The sequence below is a fragment of the Triticum dicoccoides genome, chromosome 3B, assembly GCF_002162155.2.
Source record: "Triticum dicoccoides isolate Atlit2015 ecotype Zavitan chromosome 3B, WEW_v2.0, whole genome shotgun sequence".
Taxonomy (NCBI): Eukaryota; Viridiplantae; Streptophyta; class Magnoliopsida; order Poales; family Poaceae; genus Triticum; species Triticum dicoccoides.
Genome location: NC_041385.1, coordinates 427,059,824 through 427,075,239, shown reverse-complemented (window position 1 = coordinate 427,075,239; position 15,416 = coordinate 427,059,824).

Here is a 15,416-nt window from a genome sequence, read left to right as displayed (position 1 = left end):
TCACATAAAGCAATTTTAACATAGTTTCTTTTAATGGACCATGGTATAGTTGGTACCCCGGGGTCTCCAAGTTTCTTTGGTATTCCACCCTTAAAGGTGTAATTAGCAAGCATGGTGGAAATTTCAGCTTCCGGTATCTTTCTTTTATTTGTAATGATATCCTTCATATATTTAGGATAAGGATTTACTTTAAGCATATCAGTTCAGCGCATACGTAAGAAGATAGGTCTAATCATTTACGCAAAGCGCTCGAAATCCTCATCATCCTTTCTCTTGGATGGTTTAGGAGGAAAGGGCTTGGGTTTCTGAACCCATGGTTCTCTTTCTCTACCGTGCTTCCTAGCAAAAAATCTCTCTTATCATAACGTTGATTCTTTGATTGTGGGTTATCAAGATCAACAGCAGGTTCAATCTCTACATGATTATTTTTGCTAGGTTGAGCATCAACATGAACATTATCATTAACATTATCACTAGGTTCATGTTCATCACCTGATTGTGTTTCAACATTAGAAATAGAAATATCATTGGGATTCTCAGGTGTGTCTACAATAGGTTCACTAGAAGCATGCAAAGTCCTATCAGTTTTCTTTTTCTTCTTTTTAGAAGAACTAGGTGCCTCTAAATTATTTCTCTAAGAATCTTGCTCGATCCTCTTAGGGTGGCCTTCAGGATACAAAGGTTCCTGAGTCATTCTACCAGTTCTAGTAGCCACTCTAATAGCAAAGTCAGGTTTATTATTTAATTCATCAAGCAAATCATTTTGAGCTTTAAGTACTTGCTTAGCTTGAGTAGCAACCATAGAAGCATATTTGCTAATGAGTTTAAGTTCACCTTTAACTCTAGCCATATAATCACTCAAGCGTCCTATCTCGAAAGCATTATTCTTTAATTCTCTACCAACATAAGCATTAAAAATTTCTTGTCTAGCCATAAAGTCATCAAATTCCTCTAAGCATGGGATATGAAATTTAGTAGAGGGAATTTCAGATTATCATATCTATAGAGAGAATTTACCTTTACTACCTGTGTCGGGTTATCGAGACAATGTGTTTCTTCAACAGGCGGTATACTAAGACCATGTATTTCTTCAATAGGTGGTAAATTCTTAACATCTTTAGCTTTAATACCTTTTTCTTTCATTGATTTCTTTGCCTCTTGCATATCTTCAGGACTGAGAAATAGAACACCTCTCTTCTTCGGAGTGGGTTTAGGAATAGGCTCAGGAGTTGGCTCAATTGGTTCAGGAATTGCCGTAGGAATTGGCTCAGGAAGAGTCCAATTATTTTCATTAGTCAACATATTATTCAATAGTAATTCAGCTTCGTCGACTGTTCTTTCCCTGCAAACACAACCAACACAACTATCCAAGTAGTCCTTGGAAGCATCGGTTAGTCCATTATAAAAGATATCAAGTATTTCCTTTTTCTTAAGAGGATGATCAGGCAAAGCATTAAGTAACTGGAGAAGCCTCCCCCAAGCTTGTGGGAGACTCTCTTCTTTGATTTGCACAAAATTATATATTTCCCGCAAGGCAGCTTGTTTCTTATGAGGAGGGAAATATTTAGCAGAGAAGTAATAAATCATATCCTGGCGACTACGCACACAGCCAGGATCAAGAGAACTAAACCAAGTCTTAGCATCACCATTTAATGAGAATGGAAATATCTTAAGGATATAATAATAGCGAGACTTCTCATCATTAGTAAACAGGGTGGCTATATCATTTAACTTGGTAAGATGTGCCACAACAGTTTTAGATTCAACCAAAGTAATAATCTCTGGATCAATAGAGAATTCATAATCCTTATCAGTAACACATATAGGTGAAGTAGCAAAAGCAGGGTCAGGTTTCATTCTAGCATTAAGAGACTGCTGCTTCCATTTAGCTAATAACTTTTGAAGATCATTTCTATCTTTACAAGCAAATATAGCTCTAGCAGCTTCCTCATCCATAACATAACCCTCAGGAACAACAGGTAATTCACAATCAGGGGGAGAACTTTCATCACCACTATCATCAATAATAGCGTCCTCAATAATTTCATTCTCTCTAACCCTAGCAAGTTGTTCATCAAGAAATTCACCTAATGGCAAAGTAGTATCACGCACAGAAGTAGTTTCATCATAAGTATCATGCATAGCAGAAGTGACATCATCAATAACATGCGACATATCAGAATTCATAGCAGTAGCAGGTTTAGGTGTTGCAAGCTTACTAATAACAGAAGGAGAATCTAGTGTAGAGCTAGATGGCAGTTCCTTACCTCCCCTCGTAGTTGAGGGCAAAATCTTGGTTCTTTCATCTTTCAAGTTCTTCATAGTGATCAACAAATATAAATCCCAAGTGACTCAAGGAATAGAGCTATGCTCCCCGGCAATGGCGCCAGAAATTAGTCTTGATAACCCACAAGTGTAGGGGATCGCAACAGCTTTCGAGGGTAAAGTATTCAACCCAAATTTATTGATTCGACACAAGGGGAACCAAAGAATATTATTGAGTATCAGCAGTTGAGTTGTCAATTCAACCACACCTGGATAACTTAGTATCTGCAGCAAAGTATTTAGTAGCAAAGTAGTATGATAGTAATGGTAACAGTGGCAAAAGTAAAGGTAATAGTTTTGTAGGAATTGTAACAATAGCAACGGAAAAATAAATAAGCAAAACACAAGATGTGAAAAGCTCGTAGGCATTAGATCAGTGATGGATAATTATGTTGGATGTGATTCCTCATGTAATAGCTATAACATAGGGTGACACAGAACTAGCTCCAATTCATCAATGTAATGTAGGCATGTATTCCATATATAGTCATACGTGCTTATGGAAAAGAACTTGCATGACATCTTTTGTCCAACCACTACAAAAAAAAGACACATCCATGACATTTTGGGCCAAACGAATTTTTTTCTGTCATACATATGACACTTCTATGACGATAATTGTGACAAAAACCGGTATCATCCTTGGACTTAAGGAAAAACACCCATGTATATCTTGAGTAATCGTCAACAATGACAAGTCCATACTTTTTCCCACAAAAACTATCCCATGAAGGAGGCCCAAAAAGATCCGCATGAAGAAGCTCCAGAGGCCTTGATGTAGACACAATGTTCTTGGGTGGGTGCTTTGATTGATGTTGCTTCCCGGCTATGCATGCACTACACACACGATCTTTCTCAAAAGAGACATTGGTTAGTCCAAGTATGTGATTTCCTTTTAAGAGATCTTTAAGATGTCGCATGCCGACATGGGCTAGCCGGCGATGCCAAATCCATCCCTTGTCGGCGTTGGCCATTAGACAAGTTTCATGGAATGTGCTCTCTTTCGAGAAATCAACCGTGTAGAGGTTGCCATCCAACTCTCCAAAAAAAGGCCACTTCGAGAGTATCTCTCTTACAGACTTTCACATCCGTTAGTCCAAAAGGTGTATCATAACCAACAGAAGCCAATTGGCGAATAGAAAGCAAATGGTATTTAAGGGATTGGACAAGCATGACATTTGCAAGAGACGTGTCATTTGTGATAGCCACCTTGCCCAACCCGAGTACATGTCCTTTTGAACCTCCACCAAACATAATACTCATGAATGGTTGAATAGCTTCCATGAAATCATAGAGCAATTTGCTATCTCCGGTCATATGATTGGAACATCCACTATCAATCACCCATTTTACTCCACCGGAGAAGGCAACCTACACACAATTATGACTTGGTTAGAGGTACCCATTTTGCAATGGGACCTCTCAAGTTAGTCACAAGGTTCTTAGGGACCCAAATAGCATAGAATCGGAATGCATTTCGAGGACCAACAAATTTTGCATAGAATTCTCCATCCTTAGTCTTACGAAGAACATAGGATGGAGGCATGGACTCTTTTGGCTTGTTGAGAGTGGGCATGCCCCTTGTGGCCTTCCCACGAAAAACCTTACCTTGCTCCTTGTGCCCTTCTCGCACAAATGTTTCCTTTAGAGGGGTTGTGCACTTTTGAGAGGATGTCTTCTTCTTGCTTGTGCTTGGGTCAAACCCGAGTCCCTCTTTGGCAAACACCTCACTGTGTTGGCTCAATATCTCATTAAGTTTCTTTTGCCCTTGAGCACATGTCATGATACCTTTCTTGATTTGAGCCTTGAGGAAGCGATTTTCCTCAAGAATAGATGCTAGATCACTACCAGAGTTAGTAGTACAAGCATCAACATCGATAATAGGAGAAGAGTAAGCCTTGGCTAGAGTTTCAAGATAAGTTTGAGCGTCTCAAAACTCTTTGTAAGAAGGGTGAGCTCTTATTCCTTAGTCTTGAGGGACACAGATAGAAGCTCACAATCCTTAGAGAGAGAAGCACGAGACTTCACAAGCTTACTTTTATCATTCATCAAATCTTCTCAAGAGTCAATAGCCTTTTTCAAGGAGGCAAGATCTTTAGTATGAACATCAATGTTTGCACCAATCTTTAAGAATAGTTCATCATTTCGTGCTTCCTCATATTGGACTTTCCGCTCAAGGATTTCACATTTTTCCTTTTCCTCGGTGATGAGGGTTTTGAGTTCCTTAATGGTGATGGTGTGCTTACTCACCATCTCCATAAAAATACTAAACATAGTGAGCTTCTTTCCTTTGAGGGGGCACATGAACTTATTAAGTTTAGCAAGCATCGGATCATCTAGATCATCATCCTCATAACTATCCTCAGCATCAAGATACTCATCATTAGGAGTAGAAGGAGTGAAAAGAGGGGGATTTGATCGTGGGGTTACCTTGACCTTGTCAGGAGAGCTTTGGTCCTCTCCATCTTCTACCACGGCCTTTGCCATTAGGCACTTGTGAGCATTGCCCTTGTAGTCTTTCATGTAGTTATAGGTGACCACGTCACCACTCTTGTTAACCTCAAAGTGTTTTGAGGGTCTTGAGCAACTCCGGCAACACCACTAACATCATCCGGATCGGATTCTTCTTGAGCAACCATTGCTTTCCCATCTCTCTTCTTGAGCTTGGAGTTCAAAGGATTTGGTAACTTCTTCTTTGGAAAGGTCTTGGGAAACCTTGGTTTATCCTCTCTCTCCTCATAAGGGCACTTGTTGGAGAAGTGGTTGGTTTCTTCACAGTTGTAGCATTTTCTTACTTTCTTCTTTTGAAATCTTCCCTTGAATTTTCCCGCTCGAAACTTGTTGACAAAGAGAGCCATGTCTTCAAAAGAAGGGCCCTCATCGAATTCAATCTCATCACCATCTTCATCATCATCATCTTCTTATTCTTATTCTTCACTTTGCTCATCTTCACATACATGCTTGGCCTTCAATGCAAGATTGATATTTGATGTTGGGGTACCATGCATGGCAAGATGTTTTGTGGCATTAGCCTTTGACTCTTCAAATAGTTGGAAGGTGGATATGATGTCATCTGTAGTCATTTCCTTGAAGGCATGGTGTTGTCTTATGTCCCACACCATTTTATGGTGATATGGGGCAAGAGCATGAAACAACTTATCCACAAGGAATCACTTAGTCATGTTGAATCCATATTGTGTCTTGTCACACTCACACGACTCAATGTCAGCAGTGAGAGTCATGAGACGCTCAAGGAGTTGATTGGGGGTTTCACCTTTCTCCATACAAAAGTTTTGCAATTGCCCCTTGGCAGTTTCATATTGAGCACTCCGGAGGGTAGAGGTCCTGGTCTTGGATCTTATAATACTTTCCCATAGTTCCTTGGCACTTGTGATGTGTATGAACGGTCTCCTTTGCTTTTCAACCATACCTCTCCTTATACACATGATTGCAGTGTCATTGAGATTCTTGTCATAAATTTCTCTTGGTGTAGGATTCTTTGGATCAACCACATGGTAACCATACTCCAAGATCTCCAGCATCTCATCGTTTCCATATCGAAGATGATCCCGCGTAGCAACTCTACACAAGGAAAAATCAGAAGTGGCATCAAGTAAAGGAGGTTTGCCTTGAGGATTGTATCTCGGTTTCTCAAACTGAGGTCTTGCATAAAGCCAAGGAACACTGTAGTGTTCATTGCTAGGAGGTTGTTGACCAAGTGACGGATCAGGCACAGTTGGCCTCGAAGCCGCACCACCCGAGAGTGGTGCAAGCACTGTGGACAACATGGCTAATCTCATTTGGACCAAGGCCTCAAGAAAAGCATCATGCTCCTCTTTTTGCTTAGCAAGGGCCCGTTCCAGATCCTCAGACGTAAAGGACTTGACTTCAGGAGAAGCCTCGCCTTTATCCTTCAGATCTGCAACTAAGGGAGTCCCATCGGGGTTCATCTCACTCTAGGGCGGTTAAGCCACAAGAATAGAGAACGATGCTCTGATACCAATTGAAAGGATCGAGATGGACCTAGAGGGGGGTGAATAGGTACATTTACAAATTTAATTATTACTTAGAAATTTTAGGCAATAATGCGGAATATGAAGGTGAGCCTAACAATTGCAAGTGAGTACTAAGTACTAAGAAAGTAACACGAGCATGTAAGTAAGAAAGCACTATATGATATAAGTAAGTGCTAAGAGACAAGTAACCATAAGTAGAAAGTTAGGGTTAGGAATAACCGCAACTCCAGGAGACAAGGATGTATGCCGATGTTCACTTACTTGGAGGGAAGCTATTCACCATTAGAGAGGTGGATGTTACCACGAAGGCACACTAACGCCATGAAGGCTCACCCTATTCTCCCTTTGAGACACGGAGGCGTTTCTCAACCACTAGTGGTAGACCTTGGGGTGGTCTCCAAACCCTCACAAACTTTTCCGGGGGTAATCACAAGGGTTGATTCCTCTCCGAAAACACTCCTACTGCCTAGGAGTCTCCAACCTCAAGAGTAATAAGAACGATGGGGAAAAGCTCAAGACTTTCTCAAATCACACATTCCTTTGGTGCAAAGAAGGGGAAGGAGTGGATCTATCACTTGATTGGAGAACTTCTCTCAAATGTTCCTAAATCACTTGGGGATCTAGGATTCGGTGTAGAGGATTGAGAGAGAGAGTGAAAAATGTTCTTGGCAAGCTCAAAGTGAATGGTCAACCTCATCCCGTGGAAGGGAGAAGCCTATATATAGTGGGTGTGGAAAAAGTGACCGTTTGAGCCACATAAGTGCACAGAAGGGGTCAGACGTCCGGACAACACCGGACGTCCGGTGGCACAAATATGTCCGGACGTCCGACAATTATCGGTCGTCCGGCCGCTGGGAACACCTAAGCCACGAATCTGTACACAGCACACGGACGTCCGAGCCGTGCCGGTCATCCAAAGCCCGGACGTCCGGAGAGGCCCAGAAATCCATAGATATGGTTCTGTGGTGGAAATACCGGACGTCCGAGACGTGCCGGTCGTCCGTAGGCCGGACATTTGATAACCCACAAGTGTAGGGGATCGGAACAGCTTTCGAGGGTAAAGTATTCAACCCAAATTTATTGATTCGACACAAGAGGAGCCAAAGAATATTATTGAGTATTAACAGTTGAGTTGTCAATTCAACCACACCTCGATAACTTAGTATCTGCAGCAAAGTATTTAGTAGCAAAGTAGTATGATAGTAATGGTAACAGTGGCAAAAGTAAAGATAATAGTTTTGTAGGAATTGTAACGATAGCAATGGAAAGTAAATAAGCGAAACACAAGATGTGAAAAGCTCGTAGGCATTGGATCAGTGATGGATAATTATGTCCGATGCGATTCCTCATGTAATAGCTATAACATAGGGTGACACAGAACTAGCTCCAATTCATCAATGTAATGTGGGCATGTATTCCGTATATAGTCATACGTGCTTATGGAAAAGAACTTGCATGACATCTTTTGACCTACCCTCCCGTGGCAGCGGGGTCCTAGTGGAAACTAAGGGATAATAAGGCCTCCTTTTAATAGAGAACCGGAACAAAGCATTAGCACATAGTGAATACATGAACTCCTCAAACTATGGTCATCACTGAGAAGTATCCCGATTATTGTCACTTCGGGGTTGTCGGATCATAACACATAATAGGTGACTATATAATTGCAAGATAGGATCAAGAACACACATATATTCATGAAAACATAATAGGTTCAGATCTGAAATCATGGCACTCGGGCCCTAGTGACAAGCATTAAGCATAGCAAAGTGATAGCAACATCAATCTCAGAACATAGTGGACACTAGGGATCAAACCCTAACAAAACTAACTTGATTACATGGTAAATCTCATCCAACCCATCACCGTCCACCAAGCCTACGATGGAATTACTCACGCACGGCGGTGAGCATCATGAAATTGGTGATGGAGGATGGTTGATGATGACGACGGTGACGAATCCCCCTCTCTGGAGCTCCGGGCGGACTCCAGCTTAGCCCTCCCGAGAGAGATTAGGGCTTGGCGGCGGCTCCGTATCGTCAAACGCGATGAAACTTTCTTTTTGATTTTTTTTCTCCATGAGACGGAATATATGGAGTTGGAGTTGAGGTCGGCGGAGCCTCAGGGGGCGCACGAGACAGGGGGCGCGCCCAGGGGGGTGGGCACGCCCCCCACCCTCGTGGACAGGGTGTGGGCCCCCTGTTCTTGATTCTTTCGCCAGTATTTTTTATACTTTCCGAAACTTGCCTCCGTGGATTTTCAGGTCATTCCGAGAACTTTTGTTTTCTACACATAGAACAACATCATGGAAGTTCTGCTGAAAACAGCGTCAGTCCGGGTTAGTTTCATTCGAATCATGCAAGTTAGAGTCCAAAACAAGGGCAAAAGTGTTTGGAAAAGTAGATACGTTGGAGACGTATCAACTCCTCCAAGCTTAAACCTTTGCTTGTCCTCAAGCAATTCAGCTGATAAACTGAAAGTGATAAAGAAAATCTTTAGCAAACTCTGTTTGCTCTTGTTGTTGTAAATATGTAAAGCCAGCATTCAAGTTTCAGCAATTTTATGAACTAACCATACTCACAATAACACTTAGGTCTCACAATTAATCATATCAATGGCATAATCAGCTAGCGAGCCATATTAATAAAACTCGGATGACAACAATTTCTCAAAACAATCATAATATGATATAACAAAATGGTATCTCGCTAGCCCTTTCTGAGACCGCAAAACATAAATGCAGAGCACCTTTAAAGATCAAGGACTGACTAAACATTGTAATTCATGGTAAAAGAGATCCAATCAAGTCATACCCAATATAAACTAATAGTAATGAATGCAAATGACAGTGTGCTCTCCAGCGGGTGCTCTTTAATAAGAAGGTAATGACTCAACATAAAAGTAAATATATGGGCCCTTCGCAGAGGGAAGCAGGGATTTGTAGAGGTGCCAGAGCTCGATTGTAAAATAGAGATTGAATAACATTTTGAGCGGCATACTTTCACTGTCAATGCAACAACTATGAGATGGCTATATCTTCCATACTACATGCATTTTAGGCAGTTCCCAAACAGAATGGTAAAAGTTTATACTCCCCCACCACCAACAAGCATCAATCCATGGCTTGCTCGAAACAACGAGTGCCTCCAACTAACAATAGCCCTGGGGGAGTTTTGTTTAATTATATTCATTTGCTTTGATCTTTTTGGATCATGGGACTGGGCATCCCGGTTACCGGCCCTTTCTCGTGAATGAGGAGCGGAGTCCACTCCTCTTGAGAATAACCCACCTAGCATGGAAGATATAGGCAGCCCTAGTTGAAACATGAGCTGCTCGAGCATACAAAACAGAATTTCATTTGAAGGTTTGGAGTTTGGCACATACAAATTTACTTGGAACGGCAGGTAAATACCGCATATAGGAAGGTATGGTGGACTCATATGGAATAACTTTGGGGTTTAAGGAGTTTGGATGCACAAGCAGTATTCCCGCTTAGTACAGGTGAAGGCTAGCAAAAGACTGGGAAGCAACCAACTGAGAGAGCGACAACAGTCATGAACTCCTCAAACCTAAGTTGGTCTAATGCCATGGACCGTGACTACTCTCCCCGGTGTACTGAGGCGTGTAATCAGGATAACACTGGATGGTCGTCTCCTCTGGATCCCACTGGTAAGATGATGCTCGATAAGGGTCCAGTGCAGGTTCCGGCTCAGGCTCAGGTTCTGGAGTGGATGCTTGGCCTCGATGAGCGTACACTACTTCCGGAGTGACAAGAAAATTATCCGCAATCAAATCAACAACAAAGGTGCAGGCAAAATAATAGTCTCGTTGTGTTTCTTATTAAATCTCAGGTTATATAGGAGCATATTATCTTTGTTGTCAACAATGAACTCATGTGCTACCATGCTCTTGTAATCTCCTAAGATGGGGCCTTTTGTACGATTCAGGCTTAGCCGTTTAGCAATAACGACACCCATAATAAAACTATTATCTCCAAACAAGGCATGGTGAAGAATAATAATATCAGGAACATTGAAGTTTCCACTATTTCCATGACAAATAAGGCATCTACTAGCAAATATGGCAAAGTAGCGTAAAACAGGAAAGTGTATGCTAGAGATTCTCGCATCGGAACCCTTCTTTGGATCCCCTACAGTGATAGTGTTAACAAAGCCATCCACATCTTTACAATGTGGTTCATCTAATTTTCCCTCAAAGGGTATCCTACATACCGCGCAAAAATTACGTAAAGACATTTCCCTGAATTCATCATATAAATGAAATGATACTGAAGGCGGTGACTTCTTAGGATAATAATAAAAGTTTTGCACAAAAGTATTGGTGAGTAAGAGATACTGATCGATTTGATCATGGAGGAAATCGGTGAGGCCTGCATTCTTGATCAAAGAATAAAAATCTTCATAAATTCCATCTTCTCTCAAGAAATTATCGCATGGCCATTCACACGGTCGTACTTCCGCTATGCGAGGAAGATTATACTTGGCCTTTTCCTTCTCTTTAGCTTGTTTTCCCTGGGAGCCTTGGCTAGAAGAGCCCCTCAAAAATCTCCTTAACATTTTCTGAAAATTTCTGAAATTTTAGTAACTTCAAAATAAAAGTGAATAAAACTAAACAAGATTGATAGCAACTACTCCTACAAGTGCCTAGAGCCTATATCATGCATTAGAATTACTTGGGACCTCATAAATTTGACATGCAAGCTCAATAACAGGACACCTATGCAGCAAAAATTTGCAAAGAATAAAGCACTAGAACAAAAACTAATTGGACCAATAGAGGAGTCACATACCAAGCAACAATCTCCCAAAGCAGTTTTGTGAATGGAGCTTTGAGCAAGGAGATCGAAAATCGTAGCAAAATGAGCTAGAACTCATGCTTGAGCTGGATGGGATTTTTGTGGGAAGAAGATGGAGTGTGTGGGTGCTAGCATAAGTGGAGGGGGGCCACCAGGGGCCCATGAGACAGGGGGCGCGCCCAGGGGGTGTGGGCGCGCCCTCCACTCTCGTGGCCTAGTGCTTGCCCCTCCTCTAGTGTTTTCAGTGCCTAAAATCCTCAAATATTCCATAAAAAATCATACTAAATTTGCAGGGCATTTGGAGCACTTCTATTTTCGGGATATTTTTTTATTGCACGGATAATTCAGAAAACAGACGGAGAATACTATTTTTGCTTTATTTATTCTAAATAACAGAAAGTAAAAGGAGGGTACAGAAGGTTGTGCCTTCTAGTTTCATCCATCTCAGGATCATCAAAATGAATCCACTAACATGGTTGATCAAGTCTTGTTAACAAACTCATTCCGAATAACACGGAACCGGAGAAATTTCGAATAACACTAAGTTACCTCAATGGGGATATGAAAATCCCCAACAATAAGAATATCATACTTTTTCTTGATAGTAGGAAGAGGAAATTCAAAACCTCCAATAATGATAGTTGGAACTTTTCCAATAGAATTGATGCTATGAACTTGAGATTGTTTCCTCGGAAAGTGTACCGTATGCTCATTACCATTAATATGAGAAGTGGCATTGCCTTTGTTGCAATCAATAACAGCCCCTGCAGTATTCAAAAAGGGTCTACCAAGGATAATCGACATACTATCATCCTCGGGAATATCAAGAATAACAAAGTCCGTTAAGATAGTGACATTTGCAACCACGACAGGCACATCCTCACAAATACTGACAGGTATAGTAATTGATTTATCAGCCATTTGCAAAGATATTTCAGTAGGTGTCAACTTATTCAATTCAAGTCTATGATATAAAGAGAGGCATAACACAAACACCGGCTCCAAGATCACATAAAGCAATTTTAACATAGTTTCTTTTAATGGAGCATGGTATAGTTGGTACCCCAGGGTCTCCAAGTTTCTTTGGTATTCCACCCTTAAAGGTGTAATTAGCAAGCATGGTGGAAATTTCAGCTTCCGGTATCTTTCTTTTATTTGTAATGATATCCTTCATATATTTAGGATAAGGATTTACTTTAAGCATATCAGTTCAGCGCATACGTAAGAAGATAGGTCTAATCATTTCAGCAAAGCGCTCGAAATCCTCATCATCCTTTCTCTTGGATGGTTTAGGAGGAAAGGGCTTGGGTTTCTGAACCCATGGTTCTCTTTCTCTACCGTGCTTCCTAGCAAAAAATCTCTCTTATCATAACGTTGATTCTTTCATTGTGGGTTATCAAGATCAACAGCAGGTTCAGTCTCTACATGATTATTTTTGCTAGGTTGAGCATCAACATGAACATTATCATTAACATTATCACTAGGTTCATGTTCATCACCTGATTGTGTTTAAGCATCAGAAATAGAAATATCATTGGGATTCTCAGGTGTGTCTACAACAGGTTCACTAGAAGCATGCAAAGTCCTATCATTTTTCTTTTTCTTCTTTTTAGAAGAACTAGGTGCCTCTAAATTATTTCTCTAAGAATCTTGCTCGATCCTCTTAGGGTGGCCTTCAGGATACAAAGGTTCCTGAGTCATTCTACCAGTTCTAGTAGCCACTCTAATAGCAAAGTCAGGTTTATTATTTAATTCATCAAGCAAATCATTTTGAGCTTTAAGTACTTGCTTAGCTTGAGTGGCAACCATAGAAGCATATTTGCTAATGAGTTTAAGTTCACCTTTAACTCTAGCCATATAATCACTCAAGCGTCCTATCTCGAAAGCATTATTCTTTAATTCTCTACCAACATAAGCACTAAAAATTTCTTGTCTAGCCATAAATTCATCAAATTCATCTAAGCATGGGCTATGAAATTTAGTAGAGGGAATTTCAGCTTTATCATATCTATAGAGAGAATTTACCTTTACTACCTGTGTCGGGTTATCGAGACAATGTGTTTCTTCAACAGGCGGTATACTAAGACCATGTATTTCTTCAATAGGTGGTAAATTCTTAACATCTTCAGCTTTAATACCTTTTTCTTTCATTGATTTCTTTGCCTTTTGCATATCTTCAGGACTAAGAAATAGAACACCTCTCTTCTTCGGAGTGGGTTTAGGAATAGGCTCAGGAGTTGGCTCAATTGGTTCAGGAATTGCCGCAGGAATTGGCTCAGGAAGATTCCAATTATTTTCATTAGTCAACATATTATTCAATAGTAATTCATCTTCGTCGACTGTTCTTTCCCTGCAAACACAACCAACACAAATATCCAAGTAGTCCTTGGAAGCATCGGTTAGTCCATTATAAAAGATATCAAGTATTTCCTTTTTCTTAAGAGGATGATCAGGCAAAGCATTAAGTAACTGGAGAAGCCTCCCCCAAGCTTGTGGGAGACTCTCTTCTTTGATTTGCACAAAATTATATATTTCCCGCAAGGCAGCTTGTTTCTTATGAGGAGGGAAATATTTAGCAGAGAAGTAATAAATCATATCCTGGCGACTACGCACACAACCAGGATCAAGAGAATTAAACCAAGTCTTAGCATCACCATTTAATGAGAATGGAAATATCTTAAGGATATAATAATAGCGAGACTTCTCATCATTAGTAAACAGGGTGGCTATATCATTTAACTTGGTAAGATGTGCCACAACAGTTTCAGATTCAACCAAAGTAATAATCTCAGGATCAACAGAGAATTCATAATCCTTATCAGTAACACATATAGGTGAAGTAGCAAAAGCAGGGTCAGGTTTCATTCTAGCATTAAGAGACTGCCGCTTCCATTTAGCTAATAACTTTTGAAGATCATTTCTATCTTTACAAGCAAATATAGCTCTAGCAGCTTCCTCATCCATAACATAACCCTTAGGAACAACAGGTAATTCACAATCAGGGGGAGAACTTTCATCACCACTATCATCAATAATAGAATCCTCAATAATTTCATTCTCTCTAACCCTAGCAAGTTGTTCATCAAGAAATTCACCTAATGGCAAAGTAGTATCATGCACAGAAGTAGTTTCATCATAAGTATCATGCATAGCAGAAGTGACATTATCAATAACATGCGACATATCAGAATTCATAGCAGTAGCAGGTTTAGGTGTTGCAAGCTTACTAATAACAGAAGGAGAATCTAGTGTAGAGCTAGATGGCAGTTCCTTACCCCCCCCCCCCCTCGTAGTTGAGGGCAAAATCTTGGTTCTTTCGTCTTTCAAGTTCTTCATAGTGATCAACAGATATAAATCCCAAGTGACTCAAGGAATAGAGCTATGCTCCCCGGCAATGGCGCCACAAATTAGTCTTGATAACCCACAAGTGTAGGGGATCGCAACAGCTTTCGAGGGTAAAGTATTCAACCCAAATTTATTGATTCGACACAAGGGGAGCCAAAGAATATTATTGAGTATCAGCAGTTGAGTTGTCAATTCAACCACACCTGGATAACTTAGTATCTGCAACAAAGTATTTTGTAGCAAAGTAGTATGATAGTAATGGTAACAGTGGCAAAAGTAAAGGTAATAGTTTTGTAGGAATTGTAACAATAGCAACGGAAAAATAAATAAGCAAAACACAAGATGTGAAAAGCTCGTAGGCATTAGATCAGTGATGGATAATTATGTTGGATGTGATTCCTCATGTAATAGCTATAACATAGGGTGACATAGAACTAGCTCCAATTCATCAATGTAATGTAGGCATGTATTCCTTATATAGTCATACGTGCTTATGGAAAAGAACTTGCATGACATATTTTGTCCAACCACTACAAAAAAAAGACACATCCGTGACATTTTGGGCCAAACGAATTTTTTTTTGTCATACATATGACACTTCTATGACGATAATCATGACAGAAAATGGGGTTTTCGTCCTGGGCGGGCCGGAGACGCAGCTGCATGACATTCTTTGGGCCGTCCATGAGGAAAAAACCATGGTAGAAGCGAGGGGGGGAATTTAGGGGAGTTCCCGGTTATGGTGGGAGGTCGGGGGCCGATCGATGCGCATGTGTGCGAGGCGTTGGGCTCTAACTGAACCCGAGCGATTGCACTGCAGGCTACGCGTTACTGAACCCGAGTGATCGATTCCTTCGCTACTTCTGCTAACTGAAGTCGATTGATGCTGCCTCTCTGGATGAACAGTGAGCATA